At 45.3% G+C, this 23,645-nt stretch overlaps 1 long non-coding RNA gene across 1 annotated transcript; it reads left to right on the top strand.

Annotated features, from left to right (window-relative positions):
• Nucleotides 1–99: 99 nt before the first annotated feature.
• LOC132208871 (uncharacterized) lies at nucleotides 100–23,645 on the top strand. The gene is made up of 4 exons (XR_009444977.1): nucleotides 100–257; nucleotides 14,351–14,619; nucleotides 18,740–19,004; nucleotides 21,139–23,645. It is a non-coding gene; the product is annotated as an uncharacterized LOC132208871 (long non-coding RNA).

Below are 23,645 nucleotides of genomic sequence, written 5' to 3'. Positions count from 1 at the left end.
CTGGGTCATATGCAGGGAGAATGTTTGCCTTTCATGTTTATAGAAGTAGTGAAATATTTCCATGAATCTAAGAGTCACTTTTCCGTTCATCGAAGGACACAATCATCGCCTTGGAAGCTTCATCAAGATGCTAGTTTGCATTTCTGAAGAGGGAAGAAGAAATCAATATGCAAATTCAATTCCATGGTTTTGGAAGTCCCATTGAGAACACGATTCATTTGCGCCGGCATAATGCTCTGACCGAGAAAGAATTGAAGGTGAGTTTGTAGTTTGGAAGATCGCAGCAATTTATGCATCAAGTTCTTCATCGATAACGTTCCATTGCTTTCAAACTGCATTTTCCACTCTGCGAGATAATAACTGTTAGAACAAGCAACAGGATGGGTAGGTGGTCTATGGGGAATGCAATGTTACAAAACCCAATCCATTCAACAACATATTTCAGATATGTCAACAAATTAAATATTCCAGCACAGGATAAAACAAGGAAGATGAGAGTGAGGAGGCAATAGTTCTGATGACAAAAGAACAGAAATTTACCTTTCTCCATTCAAGCAAAAAAGCAGGCACACAAATAAATAATCATCTAACAATGCACGTGTGCAACGGAGGCTACAGGGGGAGTAAAAATGCCGAATTGTTGTCATGCGTGTTGCTGAAAGGGTGATTGAAACAGATTCTGTGGTAAATTTGAAGAAATACAGATAATGCATCTCAGGATGTTGGAGAAGGAACATTTATGGACTGAGGCAAATTGTATTGCCCTTTTCAGGAGTTATTAGGTTCATAATGAATTGAAAGACTTTCTTCCGTGCTGAAAGCTTTAGTTTAGTTGCAGCTGGATCGCAATTTCTGTTCCTGGTAGTATTTAGCAAACTGTTAAAAGTGAATGTCACTGCACAGAATTCCAAACATGACTCCAATCAGTAGAGAAAATATCCAAGGGGTATGATGAGTTGTATCCTCTCATGTTGAACAATGCAGCGACAGCTACAATGGAGGCACTGATGATAATCTTCCAAGAATCCTTAGATTGTGGAAAATTCTCAGAGGATTGAAAGATTGTGAACAATACACCTTTATTACAAAGATACTTCGACAAAATAGTAAGGCAGTATTGCCAATTTAGGTGAACCTGGGTAGATGTTCATGCCGGCAATGAAAGATGAAATAACAGGGTACTGAGTGTGCTATAAACATCCTACAGAGTTAACATCCTTTTATAAAGGGGAAATAATACTTGACAAACTTGCTACAGTGCTTTGAGAAGGAAACAAACATTACTGATGAAGGACCACCAGTTGATGTCGTACATTGAGATTTCAACAAAGCATTTGATAAGGTACAGCTCATAAGGTGTCTCAAAAGAAAAGAGCCCATGTGTTCAAGGGCAGTATGTTCGGATGGACAGAGGACTGCATCGTAAATAGAAGTAGAGTCGTAGCAGCGGGATGGTAACTTAGAAGTCGTGTACGGCCACAGAGTGAATGCTGCATAGGCCGAACACCTCATGTTGACCGGGTTGATTTCGGAAATGGCGGAGGGGATTGCTATGCTTAAGAATGTTGGGCGGGCTGGGACGACATTCTTTGGAGTTTATAAGATTGAAACAAATCTTATTTTTTCAACATTTAAGATGCTTAAGAGGCTTGATGGTGTATATCTGTAGAGATTACTCCCATTTGTGAAAGATTTTACGACCAGAGGCCACATTTTCAAATTGGTTGCCTATTAATTTAGGGGAAGAATTCGTTCTTTCAGGTTGTAGCAATCTATTGAACACTTTAGCAGAAAAGGTTTTAGAGGTAATGCCATTAATTATATGCTCGGCTGAGATGGCCAGGTTAATTTTTAAATCCAGGAACAACGACAATGAGAAAAGGGTAGTCTTTACAGTGGAAGATACTTCAAGGATCCCCTTATTACTACAGAATACAGGGAGGAATTAAACACATCACTACCACACCATCAGTACCATGAGAGAAATAGCAGTAGACAATCTGATGGAATAAAAGCAGATTAGACTCTTTGCCGTGATGGTTGACTTTCTAAGATTCTAAACAATGAGCTTCAGAGTCGGTGTATGCATTGATTGTAATTTTCCAAAAAGTTTTAGATTCGAGAGAAGCATCTGAGGGCTGGAAAAATGCTGATGTGACATCCCTATTTAAAAAGGAGAGAGGCAAAAAGAAGATAACTACAACCGAACCATCCTAACATCTATTGTTGGAAATATGTGGCAATCAGCGATGAAGAAAATCGTAGCAGGACATTTGGAAAGTCATAATCTAATCAAACAGAATCACCATAGCCTGATGAAAGAGAAATTATGTCTGGCTAATTGTTTTGGTTTTTGGAGGAAGTTTTGGAAGGAGAATTAATAGAGGAAAGCCAGTAAATGTGTTGTGTTTGGACTTGGAGAAAGCATTTGAGAATGTACTCAAAAGTAACAAGCTGAGAGCTGAGGTTTTGAAGGTCGTGTATTGCTAGGGATCAGTATGCTTTGCATGTTCTGGAAGGAGAGATCGCATCTAGAGTGAATGTATATTTTGGTGGCAATGTCTGTGCAGAGTGTAAGAGGTGCCATTTGCTTGTTTTTTTTGCCTGTTAGTTCATAAGCATTTTATTTTGAAACAGGGTAAATTGAAGCCAGAATCAGGGACCCAGAGGGTGAACCAGGCTCATTGTTTGGTGATAGCTAGTGGTTTAAGAATCTATTATCAGGAACTTTGAGATTGAAACTAAGTCGGAGAAATATTTACAGGCTACAAACTAAAAGACCAGAATGTTTTTAAATCAAATTACGATCGAAGTAATTGAAATGGAGATGCCAGGCCAGACGATGATTTATACCTACGTGACGGGGGAGTGGTCATACCCCATACTCCAGCTCAGGGTTGATGAACTAGAACCTCAGTTTTGACCAATCAACAAATCATGCGGGGGAGAGTTACCAGGGAATGCTGTGCTTCAGGAGGCAGTCAAACACCTTAGATTAACTAGCTGAAACTCGGTCAGTGGCCAGGGACGTGAGAGTGTGACAAAGAACAGGGCAGGTGGAAGGATCCAGGATATAGTGCAGATGGAACCTTGGCCTTTGATCTTATCTAACAGGTTTGAGATTCTTTCTTCGTGTGTGGATGAGAGTGCAGGGTATAGGGAAGATGAGTAAGCTGACTGTAGCACTGTGGTACAGGGGGGACATTCAGGAGGGGATAAAAAGTGAAATGTAGTTATAATCAGAGGTAGTATAGTTTGGGGAATGAACACTGTTCGTTGTGATGAGGATCGAGAGTCTCGAAAGTAGTGTTGCCTGCCTGGTGCCCAGGTTCAGGATATTCCATCTCGGCTACAAAGGAACTTGAAGTGGGAGGAGTAGAAATCCAGCTATCGTGGTCCACACAGGTACCATTGATATGGAAGAAAGAGGAAAGAGGTTCTGCTGAGGGATTATGAGCGCTGAGGTGAGAAAGCAGAACCAGAAATGTAGTAATCTCTGCATTCTTATCTGAGCAATTTGGCACAGTGTGAAGAAAATTCAAGATGTAAATGCATTGTTCAAATGGTGGCATGGCAGAAATGTGTTTGAATTCATGGGACATTGGCATGGGTATGGGGAAGGAGGGAGTTGTTCTGGTGGCATAGGCTCGACAAGAATCATATGGGGACAAGTATCCTGGCAAAAGACAGAGCTAGGTCTCGGGGGTGGAGCGTTAAAATAAAAAGTGTGGAGCGGGTGAGTTCAGTTGCATGGAAAATTATGGAAAAAGTTAGAAGCTGGTCAGTGCTCAGCAAAGTTTCCAGAGCAAGTCATCGGACCAAAAGTATGGAAATGGTCAGGACTCTGACTTCAGGTGCAGCAGATAAGAACGGTGGCCGAAAATGGCGGACTGAGGATCTTGTATTTAATTGCAGGGAGTGTATGAAACAAAGTGAATGAGTTTGTGGTGCAGATTGATCGCTCTGGGTATCACAGAGACATTGTTGTTGGGAACTAAATATCCAATGATTCATGTCCTATAGAAAGAACAGGCAAATGGTCAGAGATAACCAAATGTGGAGCTGGATGAACACAGCAGGCCAAGCAGCATCTCAGGAGCGCAAAAGCTGACGTTTCGGGCCGAGACCCTTATACTTCAGTGAACGTCAGCATTTGTGCTCCTGAGATGCTGCTTGGCCTGCTGTGTTCATACAGCTCCACACTTTGTTAAAGTGGATTCTCCAGCATCTGCTGTTCCCATTAGCACTGATAAAAATGGACAGAGATAACAGGGTTGGCTTGTCGGTAAGAAATGAGGTAGCGCTGAAGGAACCACAGGTCTTGAGCTTGTTTACTCATGACTTTGAGGAAAGGGGTGAATGTACTGTGGCTAAATTTGGAGTTGACTCAAAAATATTTACAAAGACAAGGCATGACAGAGAAACAGAGATTTACCAGGATGTTAGATAATGAAATGTGAGGCTGGATGAACACAGCAGGCCCAGCAGCATCTGAGTAGCACAAAAGCTGACGTTTCGGGCCTGGACCCTTCATCAGAGAGGGGGATGGGGTGAGGGTTCTGGAATAAATAGGGAGAGACGGGGAGGCGGACCGAAGGTGGAAAAGTCCCTCTTCCACACCTACACAGGCCCCGAACCCCACCTCATCCCCCGTTACATTGATGACTGTATCGGCGCCGCCTCTTGCTCCCCAGAGGAGCTCGAACGGTTCAGCCACTTCACCAACACCTTCCACCCCAACCTTCAGTTCACGTGGGCCATCTCCAGCACATCCCTCACCTTCCTGGACCTCTCAGTCTCCATCTCAGGCAACCAGCTTGTAACTGATGTCCATTTCAAGCCCACCGACTCCCACAGCTACCTGGAATACACCTCCTCCCACCCACCCTCCTGCAAAAATTCCATCCCCTATTCCCAATGCCTCCGCCGCTTCTGCTCCCGCGATGAGGCATTCCACTCCCGCACATCCCAGATGTCCAAGTTCTTCAAGGACCGCAACTTACTCCCACAGTGGTCGAGAACGCCCTTGACCGCGTCTCCCGCATTTCCCGCAACACATCCCTCACACCCCGCCCCCGCCACAACCGCCCCAAGAGGATGCCCCTCGTTTTCACACACCACCCCACCAACCTCCGGATACAACGCATCATCCTCCGACACTTGCGCCATCTACAATCTGACCCCACCACCCAAGACATTTTTCCATCCCCACCCCTGTCTGCTTTCCGGAGAGACCACTCTCTCCGTGACTCCCTTGTTCGCTCCCCGCTGCCCTCCAACCCCACCACACACGGCACCTTCCCCTGCAACCGCAGGAAATGCTACACTTGCCCCCACTCTTCCTCCCTCACCCCTATCCCAGGCCCCAAGATGACATTCCACATTGGCAGATGTGCAGGTGAACCTCTGCTTAATGTGGTATACTGCATCCACTGTACCCGGTGTGGCTTCCACTACATGGGGGAAACCAAGCGGAGGCTTGGAGACCGCTTTGCAGAACACCTCCGCTCAGTCCGCAACAAACAACTGCACCTCCTAGTCGCAAACCATTTCCACTCCCCCTCCCATTCTTTAGATGACATGTCCATCATGGGCCTCCTGCAGTGCCACAATGATGCCAGCCACCCGAAGGTTGCAGGAACAGCAACTCATTCCGCCTGGGAACCCTGCAGCCTAATGGTATCAATGTGGACTTCACCAGTTTCAAAATCTCCCCTTCCCCAACCGCATCCCTAAACCAGCCCAGTTCGTCCCCTCCCCCCACTGCACCACACAACCAGCCCAGCTCTTCCCTTCCACCCACTGCATCCCAAAACCAGTCCAACCTGTCTCTGCCTCCCTAACCTGTTCTTCCTCTCACCCATCCCTTCCTCCCACCCCAAGCCGCACCCTCATCTACCTACTAACCTCATCCCACCTCCTTGACCTGTCTGTCTTCCCTGGACTGACCTATCCCTTCCCTACCTCCCCACCTATGCTCTCTCCACCTATCTTCTTTTCTCTCCATCTTGGGTCCGCCTCCCCCTCTCTCCCTATTTATTCCAGAACCCTCACCCCATCCCCCTCTCTGATGAAGGGTCCAGGCCCGAAACGTCAGCTTTTGTGCTCCTGAGATGCTGCTTGGCCTGCTGTGTTCATCCAGCCTTACATTTTGTTATCTTGGATTCTCCAGCATCTGCAGTTCCCATTATCTCAAAATAAAGATGCACCAGTTTACAAATGAGATAAGAAGGAATTTCTTCTTTCAGAGCGCTGAGTGTCTTTGGAACTCCTGACCAATAGATATCTATGATGGAAAAGTCCGAAAGCACGCATAGGACTGAGATAAATGCATTCTTGGCAAGTTTTGGGGGTTCAAGGGTAACGGTGAAAGGACAGCAAAGTGGGTATGCAGAGTGTGACATGAACCATTATCCTATTGGATGGAGGATCAGGTCAAAGGACCTATTTCTATTGGCCATGTCGTCTTAAACGATGATATTTGGTAACTAGAAGGACAAGAACGATAGGTAAATGGGGACCCATCAGCAGGATGTTCCTATTCAAGCTACTGATGATCCTGAAACTGAAATATATCTCAGTTCCTTCATGGTTAAAATCATGAAACTGACTTCCTAACAGGATTGTGAATCTAGTTACACAAAATTGACTGCAGTGTTTCAAGAAGCTAGCTCATCCTGACTTTCTCGAGGGCAACTAGGCCCAGTGCTGTCAACATCTCGGAAATGAATTCAAAGATGATGCGTTACATTTCTAGAACGAGCCAAGGTACATTAACTTGATGTTGCAGGCAGTTTTGGTGGTCTGTCAAGACTTGAAACGATCTCTAACCCAGGCTATGCTGTTTCAAAAAATTCAAGTCATTGGGCTGCAGCATTGAGCTGATTCCAATCGGTTGTGGAGCGTTCTTTTACTCCAGGATTTGAAATATAATGTCCTGGCTGCTGCAGCAATGCGTTGTGAGTGTGTGTTGCATTTTAATTTGTTTGGAAGAGTTTTAAAAACAAAAGCCTGCCTTCACAGGCAAATTCCAAGTTCTGAAGCATTTTCAATAATTTTCGATTTAATAACGATGGCCCAATTAGTGTTCCAAAAACAGAGTTCTATGATTTAGTTAACAGAATTCAATTATGCGAGTAGAGAGAAGGTGGTGGGAGCTTAGTACTTGAACAGCTGTTGCCGATGTGCTGTGGGTACTCTCAATGTCATGACAGAGCGAAATGCAGGGTTGTCACACAGGAATCCTATCTTACTTTTGCCCTTGTCCCTCTAAATGGAAGTGGTTGTGAGTTGGAAAATGCTGTTGATGGATTTTGGTGAATTCCCTCGCCTTGTGTGTAGTTCGCAAGTGCACCCCCTCGTGTGTGTTCAGATTAATTTCCATTTGCCACACAAATCAATCTGACCTGCCTGTTTTCATCACCCTGCAATCCTGGGCTCTCCTCATCACAAGTTACCATCTCAGCGATTTTCATATGTTTCACAAACTTAGTGATCACCCCTCGAAACATTTAAGTCTAAATCATTCTGATATAGCACAGCAGTGAGCGCTCGAACAATAATCCCTGGAGAGCCTCACTGGACACAGACTTTCAGTCACGAAACATGGATCAACCATAACCTTCTGCTTCCTGCCAACTCAGCCCATTCTGAATCCAACTTATCAAATAAAGTCAGAGTCATCGAGCTGTAGAATATGGAAATGGACCCTTTGGTCCAACTTGTCCATGTCAACCAGATATCCTAACTAATCCAGTCCCATTTTCCTGCGTTTGCTACATAGCCATCTTAACTCCCCTCATTTATATCCCCTTCCAGATGCCTCACAAATGTTGTAATTTTCCCAGCCTCCACCACTCCCTCGGAGAATCAAGTGTGGAGCTGGATGAACACAGCAGGCCAAGCAGCATCTTAGGAGCACAAAAGCTGACGTTTCGAGTGGAGACCCTTCATCAGAAAAGGGGAATAGGGAGAGGGTTCTGAAATAAATAGGGAGCGAGGGGGAGGCGGATCGAAGACGGTCAGAGGAGAAGATCGGTGGGGAGGAGACACGCGACTTAAAAAGGCCGGGATGGAAACTGTAGACGAGAGTATAGGTGGGGAGGTAGGGAGCAGATAAGTCAGCCCGGGGGGGGACGGACAGGTCAAGAGGGCAGGATGAGTTTAGTACGTCGGAAATGGACGTGGGTCTTGAGGTGGGAGGAGGGGATAGGTTAGAGGAAGAACAGTTTAGGGAGGCGGGGACGAACTGGGCTGGTTTTGGGATGCAGTGGGGGGAGAGGAGATTTTAAAGCTTGTGAAATCCACATTGATACCATTGAGCTGCAGGGTTCCCAAGCGGAATATGAGTTGCTGTTCCTGCAACCTTCGTTTGGCATCATTTGTGGCACTGCAGGAGGCCCATGTTCAGTTTGGTTATGACTTTTGAGGAATGGATGGTCCCTTGGAGATTGAAATTGGAGAAAGATTTCAGGATTTTTTCATGTTCTTGTCTTTCTGTTGCGCCCCTCGGAAAAAAGCAATGAAAGTGCCGTTAATTTTTTTGCATGACGAGCTGCTGCATACTAACCGGTCTCACACCATTAACATCACCTTGTCCTTGTGGATATGGATAAAGTTCTCAAAGCTGACAGAAGATTGAAACCTCTTGGATTATGTGACGATGGTACGTTTCCTTGCGTTTAAAAAAAATGCTTGCAGCTTAATGAGCATAATATAGAGCACAGTGGCTCTGGTTAACACTGCTGTGTCAATTCCACCCTTTGGTGACTTTCTGTGTGGAGTTTGCACATTCTCCATGTGCCTGCATGGGTTTTCTCCGGGTGCTCGAGTTTCCTCCCACAGTCAAAAGATGTGCAAGGTCGGTGGATTGGCCATGCTAAATTTCCCAAGGTGTTCAGTGATGTGTCGGTTAGGTGAGTTATAGGTGGATGGGTCTGGGTGGGATGCTGTGAGGGGCAGTGTGGACATGTTGGGCTGACGGACCTGTTTCCACACAGTATGGATTCTCTGATTCATGATTCTATGATTTTACTGAGCGCAAAGGTACAATATTAACTCGTCATATTTGTCTCACCTCTTTACATATTGACAAGAAAGCTTTCATGTCAGTTTCTATGCATTTGCAACGTGTCTGCTGTCTCTAACAAGGCTGACTATATCTCCTTCTCTGATGCACATCTCCTGTCCCCTGACACTGAGAGGTGACACTTGCTTTTCATTCAGTACAATCAATAAAACAATAGCCTCCATATCAGATCCAGCAGCTTCTCTTAACGCACAGACGCTGTTCTTTTTTTCCTCCAGGTATTGACCACTCATCATTTCTAATTCCTCATCTCATCTCTCTCTCATGCTCCCTCTCTCTCTCAGTCTTTATCTCTCCTCTCCCTGTTCTCCCCCATCACTTCACTCACAGGCACAAACAGAAGTTCACAGTCACACGATGTTGCACATGCATATCCTGTTCCTCATGCACAAACACACTACACACACAAAAAAAAAGTCAGGAACACAGTCTCTCACAAACACACTCTGTCACATTCTCACTCATTCATAGTCCATACCGCCACACAGTCGTACACGGTCTTGCACACATTCTGTGGCACACTTGCATGCACTGTCGCAGGATCTTTTGCCAATGCTGTTACTCTCAAGTACACACACACTACCACAAATCTCTCCCTCACACACTTACACTTGCAAATTCGCTTGCTGTCAAGCTCACTCACTCTTAGAGACACTCTCACTCCCTCATGCATGCTGTAACACTTCCCTTCTTGTGCTAACTCTCTTTCACACACTCTTGAGCACAGTCACTGGCACACACATTCTGTCATGCGCACACTCACGCTTTCATGCACTGTCTTTGCACTCTTGAACACAATCATACACTCACCTCTCTCTTGCACACAGTCAATTTGATTTGAGTCGTCATTGTCACATGTGCCCAAGTACAGTGACAAGTTTTCTTCTGCATGCAGTATAGACAGATCATACCATACAAGGCGCATTAGTGAAATGGAACATAGCGACAGCTGCAGAGAAGATGCACAGAGAGCGAGATCAAAATTAGATTTAAACTTTTCAGTGTCCTATTCAGATGTCGAATAACAGCGGTGAAGAAGCTGTTCTTGAATCTTTTCACACATGCATACAAACTTTTTGACAGCTTCCCTTCAGAAAAAGGGAGAAGAGAGTGTAATTGGCGGGTGAGAAGGGCCTTTGATTATGTCAGTTTCTTTCCCGAGGCAGCAGGAAGTAAAGGTGGAATCAACGAATGGAAGGCTGGTTTGCATGATGGACTATGCTGTGTTCATGACTCTGTAGTTTCTTGTGGTCTTAGGAAGAGCTGCTGCCAAACCATGCCGTGACATGCATCCAGATAGGATGCTTTCTCTGGTACATAAATGAAAGTTGACCTTGTGGACACACCGAATTACCTTAGCCTGCTGGGGAAATAGAGACATTGGTGTGCGCTTTTGCCCATTGCGACGATCTGGGTGGACCAGGAGAGATTGTTGGTGATCGACACTCTCAACTATCTCCACCTCAGCAACATCTCTCTCACTGCCTGATGCAGGCGCTCACACACTCTCACATTCTGTAGCCTATTCTGTTTGTCTGTCTGTCTCTCTCTCTCTGTCTCTCTCACAGTCTCTCTCTCTCTCGCGCTCTCTGTCTCTCTCGCGCTCTCTGTCTCTCTCGCGCTCTCTGTCTCTCTCGCGCTCTCTCTGTCTCTCTCTCTGCCTCCACACCCGCCCCCCCCCAGCAACCCCTCTGGCTTTGTCTCTCTCTCTCTTTCTCTCTCTCCCACACACACCCACTATTTTCTCAGTCTTCCATGGTATCTGAATTGTTGGAAGAATTAACTTAGACTGAGCGTGGATTTTCTCCCAATATAGTTATGACAAAGCAGAACCAATTCTGCCTGGAAGAAGAAAGGCAGGAGCATAATAATTAGGGATTGTTTTGCTAGAGGAACCGTGCTGTGATATGCATCCAGATAGGATGCTTTCTGTGGTACATCAGTGAAAGTTGCCCTTGTGGACACACGGAATTGCCTTCGCCTCCTGGGAAGTAGAGACAACGGTGTGCTTTTTTGCCCATTGCGATGATCTGGATGGACCAGTGAACTAATCTAAGCCCATCCCCCCGACACGATCCCATTATCATCCATATGCTTATCCAAGGACTGTTGAAATGCCCCTAATGTGGCTGAGCTAACTGCATTGGCAGGCAGGGGGTTCCACATCCTTACCACTCTCTGAGTAAAGAACCTGCCTCTGACATCTATCTCAAATCTATTACCCCTCACTGTTTAGCTGTGCCCCCTCATACAAGCTGATGTCATCATCCTCGGAAAAAGACCCTCACTGTCCACCCGATCTCATCCACTTATCATCTTGTATGTCTCTATTAAATCCCCTCTGAACCACCTTCTCTCCAATGAGTACAGACCCAAGTCCCTCAGCCTTTCTTCAGAAGACCTTCGCTCCAGACCAGACAACATCTCCTCTGCACCTTTTCCAATGCTTCCGCATCCTTCCTGTAATGGGGCGACCAGAACTGTACGCAATATTCCAAATGAGACCGCACCAGCTTTTTGGACAGTTGCAGCATGACATCACAGCTCTGGATCTCAATCCCACTGCCAATAAAACCTAAAACACCGTAAGCCTTCTTCACAGCACTATCAACCTGGATGGCAATTTTCAGGGATCGACATAGATGGACACCCTCTGCACAGCAACACGACCAAGAATCTTTCCATTGACCCATATTCTGCCTTCTTATTATTCATCCCAAAGTGAATCACCTCACATTTATCCGCATTGAACTCCATCTGCCACCTTTCCGCCCAATTCAGCAGTTCATCCAAAGTCTACCGGTAACCTGCAACATTCTTCCACATTGTCCACCACTCCACTGACTTTAGTGTCAGCTGCAAACTTACTAACCCATCTACCAATGCCTCCGTCCAAGTCACTTATGAAAATGACAAACAGCAGTGATCCGAAAATAGATCCTTGAGACACATCACTAGGAACCAGACTCCAGGCTGAATATTTTCTATCAAGCACCACTGGTTGCCGCCTTAGCCAAAGCCAGTTTCTAATCCAACCTGCTAAATCTCCCTCAATCCCATGTCTCCATGTTTTCTCCAATAGCCTACCATGTGGAACCTTATCGAAGGCTTTACTGAAATCCACGTACACCACGTCAACTGCCCGACCCTCATCCACATGCTTGGTCACCTTCCAAAATTACTCAATGACGCTTGTGAGACACGACCTGCCCTTGACAAATCCATGTTGACTATCTCCCATCAAATTGGTGCTTGCTCGATGATTATAAATCCTCTCTCTTATAATCCTTTCCAAAACTTTTCCTACAACAGACGGAAGGCTCACTGGGTTTGTAATTACCTGGGGCATCTCTCCTGCCCTCTTTGAACAAGGGCACAACATTTGCAACCCTCCAGCCTTCTGGTACGAAACCTGTAGACAATGAGGATTCAAAGATCAAGGCCAAAGGCTCCGCCACCACCTCCGTAGCCTCCCAGAGAATCTGAAAGTTTTGAAGGATGATGCGTTGTATCCGGAGGTTGGTGGGGTGGTACGTTAGGACGAGGGAGACTTTGTTTTGGTTGTTGTTGCGGGGTGGGGTGAGAGGGATTTGTTGCAGGAAATGCTGGAGACACGGTCGAGGGCGTTATCAACCACAGAGCGGGGCAAGTTGTGGTCCTTGAAAAATGAGGACATCTGAGATATACGGGAATAGAATACCTCATCCTGGGAGTGCAGATGCAGAGGCAAAGGAATGGGGAATAGGGGATGAATTGTTGCAGGAATATGGTGGGAGGAGGTGTAATCTTGGTAGCTGTGGGAATTGGTGGAGTTGAAATGGATATTTGTTTCTCAGTGGTTGGAAATAGAGAGGTCCAGGTAGGAGAGAGAGGTATCAGAGATTGTCCAGGTTAACTTCAAGTTCGGGAGGAAGGTGTTGGTGAAGTGGATGAACTGTTAGAGCCCCTTGTGGGAACACGAGGCGGTGCCGATACGGCCATCGATGTAACGGAGGAAGAGGTGAGGTTGAGGGCCAGTGTAGGTACGGAAGAGGGAGCGTTCCATGTAACCTCCAAAGAGGCAGGCATCGCTTGGGCCCATGTGGCTACCCTGGCCACCCCGTTTGTCTGTAGGAAGTGGGAGGAATTGAAAGAGAAACTGTTGAGGGTTGTTCAAGGACCGGAACTTCCCCCTCCTCAGTGGTCAAAAACGCCCTCGACCGTGTCACCCGCATTTCCCACAACTCATCCCTCACACTCGCTCCCCATAATAACTACCAAAACAGTGTCCTCCTCGCCCTTGCGTACCACCCCACCAACCTCCGGATTCAATGCGTCGTCCTCCGACCCTTCTGCCATCTGCAATCCGACCCCACCACCAAAGACGTTTTTCCCACCACCCTCAGGTGACTCCCTGATCCGCTGCACATTCCCCTCGGCTGCATCCAAAACCAGCCCACCTATCCCGTCCTGCAACCTCAAACCCCACCCCCATTTCCTACCTCCTAACCTCTTCCCGCCCCCGAGACCTGTTCGTCCTCCCCGGACTGACCTATCCCCTCCCTACCTCCCCACCTACACTCACCTCGACTGGCTCCATCCCCACCTCTTTAAGTTGTCTGTCTCCTCTCCACCTAACTTCTCCTCGATCCATCTTTGATCCGCCTCCCCCTCTCTCGCTATTTATTTCAGAACTCTCTCCCCCTCCCCCTTTTCTGATGAAAGGTCTCGGCCCAACATGTCAGTTTTGGTGCTCCGAAGATGCTGCTTGGCCTGCTGTGTTCATCCAGCTGCGCACTTTGCTATCTCTACATCTCTTAACAACCTCATTAAGTGAGTTCTAGAGAGAACTGTGCAGGGTAGACTTTGGGTTTATCATTCTAACTTGCCAGTCCTGAAAGATGAAAGTTGGTTTGTGTTGGATGTTTGTCTCATAGCTACGAAAGATACACTGAAAGGATTTTTCAAATCTTTTGTTGAGAATTGTACCCATTTAGTCAGTGATCCTTTTCCTTTTTTAAAGCTTCCTTGGTAGTGACAAATTTCAAATATCTGCGGAATTTTATTTGGCTTTGTATTGGTTCTCTGTGATTATCTGTTAATGACTCGACGACCTGCTAGCTGATTACAGAATTTATCATTGATGTGCTTCGGTCTTATAATATATATCCCAATTTCAGGAGAAAGTCCAGAGAGACCTTTTAAAGGAAAGGGGTTTAGAAAGAAAATCTATCGATCAAAATCATGAATAGTTGATAAATTATTTGCATTTCATATTTCCAGAACGTACCCCGGAAGAGAGAGCCCAGAGAATTGCCAAAGCTGTCCGCAAACAGTCAACAGAAGTGAAGGAAAATTGGGAGCAATTGAAAACCCGTGCAAGCAACTGGCAGAAACAGGTGGAAAAGGCGTTGGAGAAACTTCAAGAACTGCAGAAAGCTCTGGATGATCTTGAGGCTCATGTGATAACAGCTGAGGGGGTCCACACTGATTGGCAACCTGTGGGTGACCTGCTTATTGACTCATTGCAGGATCACATTGATAAAACCACAGTAAGTGCAATTACATTACACTTCACTTATGAACAGATGTAACCACAATGTTGTATGGAGACGATCAGTAATATGAGTACTTCAGTAATATTGATTGAATGGTTGTTAACTTAATTTGCAAATTAAAACTTAGTTGAGCATGCCTTCTGATGATATCACAACATGAATATCAGTATAATTGAGGATTTTATTAGCCAGTGACATCAGCTGAGTTATCTGCTTGTTGCCATGTTATCAGGGTTAAAGGTAAAGTCTTAGCACGCCATTTGGCGACTCCTTAGAGAGAGACAACTGGTTATGATTTAACCTGAAGATGACCACGCCTCAGTCAAGTAGAGCGGTTGAGGCGAAGACCCTTTGTGGTAAGCTCACTGGTATGGCAATTGAGCCCTCTCTGCAGGGCATCAGTCTGCATCAAAAACCAACCGTTCAGCCAACTGAATTTGAATAGAGTTTAGGATTGGAGAGCAATCCATGCAATTATTTTTTTTAATGAATGTTTCTCACTGAGACTCTCTCACTGGCAAACTTTTTAAAAGCCAGCTCAGCCATACAGGCGAGATCAGTTCCTGATCTCAGCTGAATTTTTTGACCTGGGGTGGGTCTGCGTTCGGAGTTCAGTGATTGGAATGAATTCTCATTAAGTTAGCGAGAGGGATACTGCACGTGAATAGATCGATGTTTTGAGCAGAGGATGAGATATGAGCAAAAGTTTAATTGATGTGGAAGACCAGCCACAATCATCATTGACGGTGGAGCAGGCTCGAGCGTCCATGCAACATTGTGCTGCCGCTATTTGACTTGTTCTGTGGAAAGGAAGGAAAATGGTCAAAGTGTCAAAAATGATGAAGACCACATCATTCTACAACCTCAAAATTTGATTGTGTTCAGCATATTATCACTCCTGGTACCCCTAAATCCTGGTCTATCATCTCAGCAGCTCGACTCTGCCCATAAGCTGGTTACTTGTGACATTTTTGAGGGATCTTCCCAAGTCTGAAAATCATTTTTGTGTTTGTAGAATCAGAGTTGGCCAGTGTGGAAGGAGGTCGTTTGGCATATCATAGCTCTTTGAAGTAACTCCCCAATTCGTCCCCCTCTGCTTGGCAATGACTTCAACCACTTATAAAATCTCTTTAATGGAGGGAAACTTTGAAGGCGTCTGAAAGGAGTATTCACGATCCCAGAATACAACTGAGCCTTATTAAGTTCTTAGTTTTGACGATCAAGAGCTTGATGAAAGAGGATTGTTTTAAAAAGTGCCTTAAAAGAGGAAACGTACAGAGGCTAAGATGTGTAGGAAGTTAGCGAGTTTTGAGAAGATTTGTTGTTTGGGTTGAGGTTCTGGATGTGAGTTTGCTCGCTGAAGGTGCAGGAAGTCTCTTGTTGGGTTTGAAGCCGACACAATTAAATGTTTGGCAACTAGTAGTGGGCCGTTTGAAATCAAGAGTGGGCAAGAGGACATAATTAGACGAGTGCAGATATCCTGAAGTATGGTTGGACTGGTGGAGATTACCAAAATAGCCATAGGCATAGCCAAGGAACGATTTGGAAACAAAAATGAGAATTTAATAAAATTACCGTTAATAGTGTCAGTCAGGTAGAAAGTACAGAGAATAGGATTTGGTTCAAGGTGAGACTCGGGCAGTGGAGTTTTAGACGACGTCAAGTTTTCAATGGGCAAATGTGGGACTCCAACAGGGAATGCATTGGAATTGTCAGGTCCAGAAGTGAAGTAGTTCCAGATGAAGGTTTCACTGCTAATGAGCCAAGACAAGAGACAGGTAGGCAGGATTGAAAAGATGTAAAGAGACAGCTTGAGGGATTGCATGAATGTGTTGTTGGACGTTCATCATGGGATAAACAAGATGCTAAGGTTGTGCTGAGACAAGCGTAATATTACATTGTTGCCAAGGCGGAGGAATGCAATCAGTAGGTAGTGAATAGAGATTGGTGTGGGGACCACAAAGTGGTCTTCCCAGTTTTAAATTGTTATCTCTACATAGTTGCGCAACTTTATGTTCTGTTCAAAAGGCATTACTGACAAGGAAACAGAAGTTAGCCATTTGTTTACTTGTCAATATATCTTGATTTTTCCACCATCTTCTCCAATTATTAACACAACATGTGCACTGTACGAACTGAACCGTTCAAACCTTAAAAGGAAATGTTAAAATTGTGGAATATAAAGTTAAATTTATTTCATTGAAAATTTAAATAAATTACATGAAGGTTTGACCAAGACTGCAAGGAATTAGATGGAATACCAGATGAATAAAACAAGCAGTGGTAAGGTGGTATGAGCTGGATGTTCCTGAAGAAAGAGAACACAGCCAACCTTTCTTCCGTAAGGGGGATTAATTGTGTGGCGTCAGACACAGTCGATTCAATCATTCCTTCTGTCTTTACTGTCTGACTATACTATGGTTGTAATATTTCCTTTTTTAAATGTTCAAGGTTAGACATACTTCACTTGACATTCTCATTTTATAAATTTTAAGAAGTTGACTTATTGTCAAGTCACGGTAGGATTGAAAACACATTCTATAACTGTTTGAAGTCAGAAGTCACATGACACCAGCTTGTCGTCCAACAGGTTCATTTGAAATCACACAAGCTTTTGGAGTGCAGCCCCTTCATCAGGTGCAGTTTGTGAGGTGACCACAGAGAGAGAGAGCTTATAAGCAGAGAGATCAAAAGATCATAGAATTGGCGTGAGTGGAGTGTCAGATAATAACTCTATACAGGTGACCAAGAGTGTTGGAGGCAAGTAAAGCGTTTATAAAGTCCATGTCAGTGCTGTGTTGTCATGATAATCAGGCAGCGCAACAGGAATGTACAAAAGGTGACATCTCAGGTCAGACTCTGACTTGTAGTTTAGAGGCTTGTGTTCAGAATCTGTCTTAGAGTTTTAACCTTTATTTCAAAAGCAAGAATTTATAAGATACCACACTGACTGTAACTACAAGTTGTGTGTTTCTTCAACAAAATATCTGCAAACCAACAAACATCCTGGATGAAGACTTATTATCTGACACTCCACTCACACCAGTTGTATGATGTTTTGATCTGTCTGCTTATCAATTGTGTGACTGTGTGTTTTCCTCCCTGACCGCACCTGATGAAGGGACTGCACTCCGAAAGCTTGTGTGATTTCAAATAAACCTGTCAGATTATAACCTGATGTCATGTGAGCTCTGACTTTGTCCATCCTCGTCCAACACCAGCACCTCCACATTATAACTGTTTGGAACCAAGTCAGTGCAACAGGTGTATGTCGAACATTTGACTTCGGAAGAATGCCGAGTGCTGAAAAATTCATTAATAACAAAGGATTTCTTCATTGTGCCATCTATTGTAACATGCTGCGTCTCACAGTCATAATGAAAGGATGGCCACTTCAATTTAGCAGGGCCAACAACAGTTATGGACATTTTTAGCATGGGAGGAGGCTATTCAACCTATTTTATCTGTCCCAGCTCTCTCCCAGCACAAGAAAATTAATCCTTCTCTCGAACTCATTCCACATATTTCACAGAATTGAAATATATAGGTACATATTTAGGAGATTTTAACATCAAGTGAGCAGTTCTTGCACTTCACCTTGTCACTAAAAATGGAAAACTTGACTTACAAAGAGTGGGTCTTTATTTTGTTCTGTTTTGATGATGAAGCAGATGCAAGTCAAAGTGCTGGAACTGGCCTCTTGAACTTAGCAACTGTTCAACGTGTATAAAATGAATTCAGTGCGCATCTACTAAAAGCAGTTTTATGGAAGGAAAAGGTACCAAAGAAGATTTGGTGTATTGTGCTTGATGCTATTATACGCCAACCTGTGAAAACAGAACTCTACGACTGTGAGTGTTGAGTTCTGAGAGGGGGCTATCTTGTTTGAATGTACATTGCTAAGCCTAGGCCTATTTTCCCAACAGCAAAATTGGTAATCCAGCAAGAAATGGATATTTCTCTCATTTGTTGGCTGCAAGTGTCTGTTTAAAGTTTCCTCATATACAGGTGCTTAACCTGCTTTTACAGTTTGAACATTTATTATGCTAATGAAAATTTTTTGAATGGTTTCACCTCCAGTTTTCCTCTTTATACATATTTGGTATTTTTTCAGGGTAAGGACGATCTGCAAAATCTGAGATTGGGTTTTGAAAGACAGCAGCCTTTGTTTAGGAGAGCTAATGGGAACTGCAGATGCTGGAGAATGCGAGATAACACCGTGTGGAACTGGACGAAGACAGCAGGCCAAGCATCATCTTAGGAGCACAAAAGCTGATGTTTCGGGCCGAGAACCACCTTCAGAAAATGGGGAGGGGGTGCGGGTTCTGGATTAATTCGGGAGAGAGGGGGAGGCGGATGGAAGATGGATGGAGGAGAAGGTAGGTGGAGAGGAGAGTATGGGTCGGGAGGCAGGGAGGGGATAGGTCAGTCTGGGGAGGCGGGACAGGTCAAGGGAGCGGGATGAGGGGAAATAGGGGTGCGGCATGAGGTGGGAGGGGGGATGGGTGAGAGGAAGAATAGGTTAGGGAGGCGGGGACGAGCTGGGCTGGTTTCGGGATGCAGTGGGAGGACAGGAGATTTGGAAGCTTGTGAAATCCACACTGATCCCATTGGGCTGCAGGGTTCCCAAGCAGAATATGAGTTGCTGTTCCTGCAACCTTCGGGTGGCGTCATTATGGCACTGCAGGAGGCCCAGGTTGGACGTGTCCTCTCAGGAATGGGAGGGGGAGTTGAAATGGTTCGTGACTGGGAGGTGCAGTTGTTTATTGCAAACTGAGCGTAGGTGTTCTGAAAAGCGGTCCCCAAGCCTCTGCATTGTTTCCCCAATGTAGAGGAAGCCACAACGGGGACAGCGGATGTTTTGGATATTTCTTCAGCATTGATTTTCATTCAGAGTTGGTTCGATTTTGCTGAAGCAATAGACATAACTCACTATGACGTAGACAATGTCAGAGTTAATGTTTCGCGTCCTGTGACCCTTCCTCAGATCTCACTCTTCACTGATGCTGCCAGACCTGCTGAGCTTTTCCAGCAACTTCTGCTTTTGTTGGTGATTTACAGTGCCCACAGTTCTTTTGTTTTTTACAACACAGACAAAACTTGATCTCTGCAGGAAGCATGATGCTGCATTCTCCAACTTCCCTGGCCTTTTGGAATATAATATTGTCTTTTTAGGACAGAAGTGGCTTTTTTTTTGTTTTAACTTCTGCACATGCTTTCTATGCAGGTTAAAAGTCTACACCTTTTCAGTTCACTGCAGTGCTGCACAATGAAGACTTGGAACAATTTTTTTTATAAAGTAGAAAATCAGTGTGGTTTGTTTTCCAAAATGTGATGTGTAAGTGCAACACAACAGTGTGTTCATCAAACTAACACAGAACTGACTCAAAGGTAGAAGACAGGGTGGTGGTGGAGGATTGCTTTTGAGACTAGAGTTCTTTGATGTGGGGTGTGCCACAAGAATCAGGGCTGGGTCAACTGATTTTCATCATGTGCATAAATGATTTGGATGTGAATATAGGAGGTATGGTTAGTAAGTTTGCAGATGACACCAAAATTGAAGGTGTAATGGACAGCCAAGAAGGTTACCTCAGAGTATATTGGTGTTTTGCTTAGATGGGCAAATGGGCCAAGGAGTGACAGATGGAATTGAATTTAGATGAATGTGAGGTGCTGCATTTTGGAAAGGCAAATCGGGCAGGACTAATATACATAAAGGAAAGGTTCTGGGGAATGTTGCTGAACAAAGAGACCTTGGAATGCAGGTTCATAGTTCCATGAAAATGGAGTTGCAGGCAGATAAGTTAGTGAAGAAGACGTTCGCTATGCTTGCCTTTATTGGTCAGTCATTGAGTGAAGGAGTTGGGAGGTCATGGTGCAGATGTACAAGGTATTGGTTAGGACACTTCTGGAACACTGTGTACAATTCTGTTCTCCCTGCTACAGGAAGAATGTTGTGAAACTTGAACGGGTTCAGAAAAGATTTACAAGGATGTTGCCAGGATTGGAAGGTTTGAGCTGAGGGAGAGGCTGAATAGGCTGGGGCTATTTTCTCTGGAGCTTCGGCGGCTGAGGGGTGACTTTATAGAGGTTTATAAATCATGAGGGTCATGGATAGGGTAAATAGTCAAGGTCTTTTCCCAGAGGGTGGGGAGCCCAAAACTAGACATCTTGGTTTAAGGTGAGAGAGCAACAATTTAAAAGGGACCCTTTTAATGCAGAGGGTAGTGCATGGATGGAATGAACTACAGAGGAAATGGTGGAGGCGGATACAAACATAATATTTAAAAGGTATCTGGGTGTGGATAAAAATAGGAAGGGTATAGAGGGGTAGGGGCCAAATGCTGTCAAATGGGACTAGATTTACGTAGGCAATCTGGTCGGCATGGACGAGTTGGACCAAACGGTCTGTTTCCATGCTGTCAAACTCTATGTCTCTATTGTTTCCTTTGATCTTTGTGTTGCAGAAATTTCTAGAATCATTTCATATATATTTTTCTTGATATATTTTAGCAGCTTTCCTGGAGCAAGTCTGTTTTCCTTCGGATGAGACGACTTTCAGACATACTCCCTTTATTATGAGATTTAATTGCGGCAAAATGAGGAGGATTTTTATTCACTGAGACACACATGACCATATGTTTAAAGCATTGGCAAAAGAGTTCTGTTCAGACTGTCATGTTATCTGGTGTTTGTACCAGGCTTTCTGATGAAATGCAAGTGATTAAGGATGCTAATGATGCCACATGTTATTACAAGAGGAAATGAACATACAAGTAAGGATTTTATGCCACATTTATACACAGCATGGACCACGCAGCATGGATGCAGTGACGGAGTGAAATGGGATGCCGTGACGGAGTGAAATGGGATGCCGTGACGGAGTGAAATGGGATGCCGTGACAGAGTGAAATGGGATGCTCACAGCGAATTGCCCCCTCCATCCTGACCCTCTCGCAGCGACCTGACCCGCTCACACTGACTCGCCCCTGCAGTCCTGACCCGCTCACAGTGACTAGCCCCTGCAGTCCTGACCAGCTCACAGCGACTTCTCTCTGCAGTCCTGACCCACTCACAGCGACCTACCCCTCCGTGCTGACCCGCTCAGAGTGAGTTGCCCCTGCAGTCCTGACCCCCCTCACAGTGACCTGCCCCCTCACTCCTGACCCGCTCTGCATTGAGGAAACCAAGCGGAGGCTTGGGGACCGCTTTGCAGAACACCTCCGCTCGGTTCGCAACAAACAACTGCACCTCCCAGTCGCGAACCATTTTAACTCCCCCTCCCATTCCTTAGACGACATGTCCATCATGGGCCTCCTGCAGTGCCACAATCAGGCCACCCGAAGGTTGCAAGGACAGCAACTCCTCATCCGCTTGGGAACCCTGCAACCCAATGGTATCAATGTGGACTTCACAAGCTTCAAAATCTCCCCCTCCCCAACTGCATCCCAAAACCAGCCCAGTTCTTCCCCTCCCGCTACTGCATCACAAAACCAGCCCAGCCTGTCTCCGCCTCCCTAACCTGTTGTTCCTCTCACCCATCCCTTCCTCCCACCTCAAGCCACACCTCCATTTCCGACCGACCACCTCATCCTGCCTCCTTGACTTGTCCGTCTTCCCTGGACTGACCTATCCCCTCCCTCCCTCCTCACCTGTACTCTCCTCTCTACCTATCTTGTTTTCTCTCCATCTTCGGTCCGCATCCCCTCCTCTCCCTATTTATTCCACTTCCCTCTCCCATCCCCCTCTCTGATGAAGGGTCTAGGCCTGAAATGTCAGCTTTTGTGCTCCTGAGATGCTGCTTGGCCTGCTGTGTTCATCCAGCTCCACGCTTTGTTATTTTGGATTCTCCAGCATTTGCCATTATCAGTGGCCTTTCCTCTTTGTCAAAGTTTGTGCAAAAGCAACACGATATGGGGCGGCACGGTGGCTCAGTGATTAGCACTGCAGCTTCACAGCACTGGGGACTCAGGCTCAATTCCAGCCTCAGGCAACTGTTTGTGTGGAATTTGCACCTTGACCCTGTGTCTGCGTGGGTTTCTTCCAGGTGCTCCGGTCTCCTCCCACAGTCCAAAGAGGTGCACGCTAGGTGGATTGGCCATGCTAAATTGCCCATAGTGTTCAGGGGCGTGGGTCTGGGTGGGATGCTCCAAGGTTTGGTGTGCACTTGTTGGGCCAAAGGGCCTGTTTCCACACTGTAGGGAATCTAAACAATCCTGTTCCCACATCTCCATGTTATAACCCTGCTGAGCACTGCACACAGAGATGTTTGATAACAAAAGGATAACAATAATATTCAAACCCAGTGCTGGAGATGTATTTTAAATACACTGAGGCCAGTGTCGATCTCCAATTCAACTTTTATTTACAAATGAACTGTCTTCAACTTTAGCACTGCCTCATTCAGAGATAGTTGCCAGGGTGTCAGCATCTCTGACCCTCACACGACTTAGCTGTCAGTCAGGGCTCCCTGATTTGGGCTGTTAATGTGGACCAGTCAGGCAACTCATATTCTGTGAGGTTCAACTGGCCGACCTGGTCACAAACCAGTGCGGTGTGTTCATCGAAAATCAAACATGTCCTAGAAAGGTACCATTACATACCAGTGCAAAGGAAGGCATGAGGCTAAACTGGGGAGGGAAGGGAACTGCTTATTGGGGGTGGCTCAGAGAGTGGAAGAAAATCGAATGGGAAGAAGACCATTTGAGACTGAGGGAGAGAGATGTAATTGCCTGAATGAGGCATTCCAATTGCGAAATGGATTTTTGTGTGTACAGCCTGTTCAGTTTCCCCGATCTTAATCTGTCCTCCTCTTTAAATCATTCGTATCTGAAATTTCTGTATCATTTCCAAATGCTCTGTCTCTAATGTTATGCTGTTGGAATTGTTTGAACTGCAGAGATATCATTTATTTGCACAAATGTGTTCAGTGAAATGAGTTGCATGCTATATATGTATTATTCTTCCTGATTCTATTATACGCATACAAATTAAAGTTAGTTCCACTTTTGAACAACAAA

The sequence above is a fragment of the Stegostoma tigrinum genome, unplaced genomic scaffold (genome assembly GCF_030684315.1).
Source record: "Stegostoma tigrinum isolate sSteTig4 unplaced genomic scaffold, sSteTig4.hap1 scaffold_557, whole genome shotgun sequence".
NCBI lineage: Eukaryota > Metazoa > Chordata > Chondrichthyes > Orectolobiformes > Stegostomatidae > Stegostoma > Stegostoma tigrinum.
Note: the sequence above shows the minus strand (reverse complement) of the source record. Positions and strands in the feature narration are given on the sequence as shown.